This window comes from Macaca nemestrina, chromosome 4 (genome assembly GCF_043159975.1).
Source record: "Macaca nemestrina isolate mMacNem1 chromosome 4, mMacNem.hap1, whole genome shotgun sequence".
In the NCBI taxonomy this organism is placed as follows: Eukaryota; Metazoa; Chordata; class Mammalia; order Primates; family Cercopithecidae; genus Macaca; species Macaca nemestrina.
This window is the reverse complement of record NC_092128.1, coordinates 101,657,780-101,664,741: the sequence shown is the minus strand read 5'-3', so window position 1 is coordinate 101,664,741 and position 6,962 is coordinate 101,657,780.

Sequence of the window (6,962 nt, the reverse complement as noted above, 5' to 3'; positions counted from 1 at the left end):
GGAATGTAAATTAAGACCACCACCACGGAGAGCAGTTTGGAGGTTCCTCAAAAAACTAAAAATAGAGCTACCATATGATCCAGCAATCCCACTGCTTGGTATATACCCCCAAAAAAGGAAATCAGTATATCAAAGAGATATCTGCACTCCTATGTTTACAGCAGCACTATTCACAATAGCCAAGATTTGGAAGCAACCCAAGTTCCATCAGCAGACAAACAGATAAAGAAAATGTGGTACATATACACAATTGTGGACTATTCAGCCATAAAAAAAGAATAAGATCCTGTCAATTGCAACAATACGGATGGAAGTGGAGATCATTATGTTAAGTGAAATAAGCCAGGCTCAGGAAGACAAATTTCACATGTTCTCAATTACTTGTGAGAGCTAAAAAATAAAACAATGAAACTCATGGAGCTAGAGAGTAGAAGGAAGGTTACCAGAGGCTGGGAAGGCTAACTGGGGTGGAGGGTGTGCAGGAGGGGGAGGGGAATGTGGGGATGGTTAGTGGGTACAAAAAAGTAGAAAGAAAGAATAAGACCTAGTATTTGATAGCACAATACAGCGACTATAGTCAATAATAATTTAATGATACATTTTAAGATAGCTAAGAGTATAATTGGATTTTTTAAGATAGCTAAGAGTATAATTGGCCAGGTGTGGTGGCTCATGCCTGTAATCTCAGCACTTTGGGAGGCCAAGGCCGGTAGATCACGAGGTCAGGAGATCGAGTCCATCCTGACTAACACAGTGAAACCCCGTCTCTACTAAAAATATGAAAAATTAGCTGGGCGTGGTGGCAGGCGCCTGTAGTCCCAGCTACTCGGGAGGCTGATGCAGGAGAATGGCGTGAACCAGGGAGGTGGAGCTTGCAGTGAGCCGAGACGGCACCACTGTACTCCAGCCTGGGCTACAGAGTGAGACTCCATCTCAAAAAAAAAAAAAAAGATACATTTTGTTACTTCATATTTTCCTACAATTTCATATAGGTGTATTTGTAAATACCGAGCAAAAATCATGTTGTGCTGGTTCATTTACTTTCCTCTGGTTTTGCAGTTAGTTCTACATTGTCATTTCTAATACATGGCTTTATGTCTTCCTTTTAAAAAACGATTAGATGACCTAATAGTTTATATATTTCTCTGATTTTTCAAACAACAAACTCATGCATTTATTTAGTTTCTATAAATGTTTCTGTTTTCTAACATATACATTTCTGTTTTTATTTTTTCTGCTTTTCTTGGGTTCATTTGATTATTTTATTCCTAACTTTTTAATTCAATGCTTATTTGTTATGACCGTAAGTATGTGGAGTGTATTTTTTTCAAGTTCTTTCCAACTATTATTGGATTATACTATTTAAAAAATGAATACACATAGAACAAAGTTTTCTAAGAAAGTACATTAAATCTATGTTCTATTTTCAAGGCTACTGGAATAGTAACCTTGACATATATAAAAGACGTGAATAGTAGCCTTGAAACATATAAAAGATGGGTGATCATTTACTTTTGTTACTCTTTGAAAATATGGCAAAATAGCATAACAGCAGTATAGCTTATGGCTGTGAACTTGGACTCTGCCATCTTGCAGCTCTGGACTAAACTCTCGACCTTATTACTTACCTGCTGTGCCATGTTTGGGAGGTTACTTATCTTCCCTGGGCTTCTGTGTTCTTATCTGAAAAAATAAGGATTTAAAAAACAAAAAGATATTTTATTACATAGGGCTGTCAGCAAGAGGCGAAGCTGGCTGGGCTTCTGCGTCGGGTGGGGACTTAGAGAACTTTTCTGTCCAGCTAAAGGATTGTAAATGCACCAATCAGTGCTCTGTGTCTAGCTAAAGGTTTGTAAATGCACCAATCAGCACTCTGTAAAATGGACCAATCAGCACTCTATAAATGGACCAATCAGCAGGATGTGGGTGGGGTCAAATAAGGGTATAAAAGCAGGCCACCCACTCTTGCATCAACCACCACCTCTTGTTTCATTGCAGGCTGTGTGCAATAACTGTTATTGCTGCTCACTCTGTCTCTGCGCCACCACTAACACCGGGAAGGTCCGAAGCTTCACTCCTGAAGCCAGAGAGACCACGAACCCACCAGAAAGAAAAAACTCTGGACATCTGAACATCTGAAGGAACAAACACTGCACACACCATCTTTAAGAACTTTAACGCTCACAGCAGGCGTCTGTGGCTTCATTCTTGAAGTCAGCCAGACAGAGAACCCACCTGGAAGGAACCGATTCTGGACACATCAGGACGATGAAAAGTAAAAATCTTTATGAAAAGTACAGAATAGTGCTTTGTCACGCAAGTTCAATTACTCTGCTTGTTTATGAAATAAGTGAATACTATACTTCTGGTTTAGTATAGGCTGATAGCATATCAGTATTTGCTTACAGAGGTCTGGACAAAAAGGCCTGGAATGGAGCATATTCATTCACCACGTATTTGTGAGGGTCCATAGCTTCCCCGCAAGGGCTTTCAATGGCCCTTGGAACAGAGTTTCCAGTGGAGCCAATATCTCCAGTTACTTCCATTGGCCTTGGGAGAGAGTACAAACTCCCTGGTGCAGCTCTGCCCACCCTGGTCCCTACTAACATCTCCCAACCTTCATTCCCATTCTAATAAAACTCTGTTTCTCAAAAAAACCATATTCTCTCTGCAGCTTTCTCTATCACCGGTTTCTCAAGCTTAGCACTACTAATACTTGGGAGCTAAATATTTGTTGCTGGGGACTGTCATGGACATTGCTGGATGTTTAGAGCATCTTTGGCCTCTCCCCACTAGATGTCAGGAGCAAACCCCACTCCCTTCCCCAATTGTAACAACCAAAAATGTCTAGTCATGGACATTGTCAAATGGCTCCTTCCAGGCAAAGTCACTCCTAGCTGAAATCTGCTCTATCAAGAATGCTGTTACCCCTATTTGCCTGGCTAACTTCAACTTATTCTTAAAGTTTCAGCTTGGAAGTCACTGCTGTATCCCCACTGTCAAAACCAGGGCTTGTGTAATTAAACAAATAGGTGATCCAAACACCGGTGCCATTATTCAGTACAAACGGAGAGGAAAGGGAGGGGTGGGGGCAGTCATGAAGTTAGGGAGCATTAAGGTAGTAGATTGGAAAAGGCACTAGACTTATGTAAGAAAATAGGATGGCTTTTAGCTTCCAGAAATGATTGGGTGAAAAGGTGACATCAGGCCGCCTGGTGGCTCACGGCTGAAATCCCAGCAATTTGGGAGGCCGAGGTGGGTGGATTGCCTGTGGTCAGAAGTTCGAGACCAGCCTGACCAACATGATGAAACCCCGTCTCTACTAAAAATACAAAAATTAGCTGGGTGTGGTAGTGGGCCCCTGTAATCCCAGCTACCCGGGAGGCTGAGGCAGGAGAATTGCTTGAACCCGGGAAGTGGAGGTTGCAGTGAGCCGAGATCACACCACTGCACTCCAGCTTGGGTGATGGAGCAAGACTTTGTCTCAAAAAACAATAAAACAAAACAACAACAACAAAAAATTCACATCAGTGAGGATGAAACTATAAAAAGAATGGATTAGGGTGAGAGGATGGAGAAAAGGAAGAGTTCAATTTTTGTGTTTTATTTTGTTTTATTTATTTTATTTATTTTTTATTTTATTTTGAGACAGAATCTCACTCTGTGGCCCAGGCTGGAGTGCAGTGGCGCGATCTTGGCTCACTGCAAGCTCCGCCTTCCGTGTCCACGCCATTCTCCTGCCTCACCCTCCCGAGCAGCTGAGACTACAGGCACCCGCCACCACGCCCAAGTAATTTTTTGTATTTTTAGTACAGACGGGGTTTCACCGTCTTAGCCAGATGGGTCTCGATCTCCTGACCTCGTGATCCGCCCGCCTCGGGCTCCCAAAGTGCTGGGATTACAGGCATGAGCCAGGGCGCCCGGCCTACTTTATTTATGTTTGAGACCGAGTCTCATTCTGCCTCCCAGGCTGGAGTGCAGTGGCCTGATCTTGGCTAACTGCAATCTCTGCCTCCAAGGTTCAACCGATTCTCCTGCCTCAGCCTCCCGAGTGGCTGGGATTACAGGTGCCCGCTACCACGCCAAGCTAATTGTTTTGTATTTTTAGTAGACACTGGGTTTCGCCATGTTGGCCAGGCTGGTCTCCAACTCTTGACCTCAAGTGATCCACCCGTTTCGGCCTCCCAAAGTGCTGGGTGGCGTGAGCCACCGCACAACCAAGAACTCAGTTTTTTAAGTAACAGTGTGAGAGGCTATAGAACAGCTCAGCAGGGATTCTTGAGGCCAGTGCTCATGGCATGAGGGAGGGAGGCAGTCGCTGTTTCTCTTGCCTGGAGTTCGATCTGTGTCCTTAGGGGGCAGCTAAGGTTCTTGTGGAACCTACAAACTCCCTTTCTTCCACGGGCACCCCACCACACCAAACACACAGTTTCCCTACCTTCGAAATCACGCAAACACCCCTGCTGGAAGGAATCTAATGTTTAAATGGAACGAGGAAGCGATAAGTGAAGAGCGAAGTGGGAGAGAGAATGACGGTGGCCGAGAGAAGCTGTCTTCAGACCCTGCCTGCCCTCGCCCTGGGCCTGTGGAGTGCAGGAAGGCACTTTAATCCGAACAGCTAGTGCCATCTAGTGGCCGATCCTTAGAACTAGAGGAAAGGTTTCCTGCGGCCTGAACCAAAGAGGGCAAAAGCCGCCAAGAGGAGAGGAATGAGGGACTTGGGGAAGCAGGAAAGGATACAGGCAGTAATTGGAAAGACAGACATTAGCTGTTCTCTGGGACCCAGAATTCAAACATCCAGCTCGGGACAGGGCACATGCACTATATTCAGGCTGCCCGTTGGCGGCCCTCCATCTGCAGCAGCCCCTCTCAGGGAGGCCAGCTGCTCAGAGCCAGATCACTGCCCACCAATCCCCCTCAGACTTCTAGGCCTCTTTGTTTGCCCGATCATAAGATCCCTCACGCCTGGTTGATGCTGTTCCTTGCTGAAGTTTTTCTCCCAATTATTAGCAGCCTGTATTACCAGTGCTTGTGTATGTTATTTCTTATTTGGAAATCCAACAAGCTTTTAATTAGAGAAGCAACAGGAAGACATATTAAGCTATATTAATGCACCTGAAAACCCAGCACAGCTAAAAGAAAAATAATCTCATAGATAACAGCACTGTTGAAAATTACAGGAACAGCTTCCAGTAAATAACTAAATGGAAAGTCCCAGAGAGGGTCAATTGTTGCCGATTAATATTTGTAGTAAAGTACAGCACTTGATAATGCTGCTGTTTCTTATTCTTATGGGAAGCAAACAACAACAGTTGGGCTTTCCCCTTGAGATCCTAATTCCCAGATCCTGCTACAATGAATTTAATGAAAGTTTATCTTATAAATACTTCCTGCGCCAATAACTCCTAGAAAGGTCTCTAGGATGCTTTTCTTTCCAAGAATGTCACAGACATGACCATATCTCAGGTCTGAAGGCAAGCACCAAAGTATACTGTTTGCAAAAATGCCTACAATTATTCCCCTCCTTGTATGCATTCCTTGAATCTGGGCTCCCTTTGACTTATTTTGTCCAATTAAATACCGTGGAAGGCACTTGTTAATGCTGAGCCTGGGCTTCAATAAGCTAGCCAAGGCACCAGGACATTTGAGAGAGCTCAGCCAAGATCAACAAAGCCATCTGTAGCCAAGTAGGGGACCCAGAAGGAACCAGAAGAACCTAGCTGTTCCCACCCCAAATGGTCAATCTTCAGAATCATGAGCTAAGTAAATGATGTTTTGGATTTTGGGGGTTTTTTTTTTTTTGGTTGTTCTGTTTTTTTGTTTTTGTTTTTGTTTTTTGTTGTTATTCTTGTTGTTGTTTTGAGACAGAGCCTTGCTCTGTTGTCCAGGCTGGAGTGCAGTGGCACGATCTCAGCTCAATGCAACCTCCGCCTCCTGGGTTCAAGTGATTCTCCTGCCTCAGCCTCTCGAGCAGCTAGGATTACAGGCACCCACCACCATGCCTGGCTAATTCTTATATTTTTAGTAGAGATGTGGTTTCACTATGTTGGCCAAGCTGGTCTCGAACTCCTGACCTCAAGTGATCTGCCCGCCTCGGCCCAGGATTACAGCACCCGGCTGATGGTTGTTTTAAGACCCTAACTTTTGAAGTGGTTTGTGATATAGCAATAACTAATAGACATAAGCATTATGACTAAATTGCATCCTAAAAAGTTTATGTTTCCTGACTGAATGGAAAACCGTGATACACATTTTCTTAAAGGGGGCATTTGAGGGACAGGCCAAATAGGATTAAGGAGGTTGGGCCTTCTCACGTTGCTGATCAGGGAAGTCTCTGGATTTCCCTTTGGAGTCATCCAAAGTAACCCTGGCTGTAAGAAAACCTATTCAATCATTAGCAGATTCTAGTTAAGCAGATAGATTAAATTTTAATAAGGTATAATTCTGGTTGTTACTATACTTACCTAACTTCCTCATTTATTTCATGCCTAATTTATTGTAACAGCTAATTTCTCTTACCCTAGATTTATTTCTACTTCAATTTATATTGTTGTCTACACTAAAACCAATTTTTGTCCTAATGTCTCTTTCAATATGCTGCTCCCCTGCTGAAAATTCTTCAACATCTCCCTATTTCCTACCACACAAAAATAGTCTCTGCAAACAAAGTTAGCAAAATTAATTAATTAGAAGTTAACAAATTAGACAATAAAAATTTTAAATGTCTTTTCTTCTAAAAATACGGTTAAGACATTGAAGACAAGCCACAAACTGGGGGAAGATATTTGTAAATCACATATCTGATGAAGGCCTTGTATAAATAATATGGATTTTAAAAACTCTCACAATTCAATAAGAAATCAAATAAGCCAACTTTTAGAAAAACTGGAAAACCATGTAAACAGCCAAAAAGATATGAGTAGCAAATAAACACATGAAAAGATATTCATCAGCATAGAGAA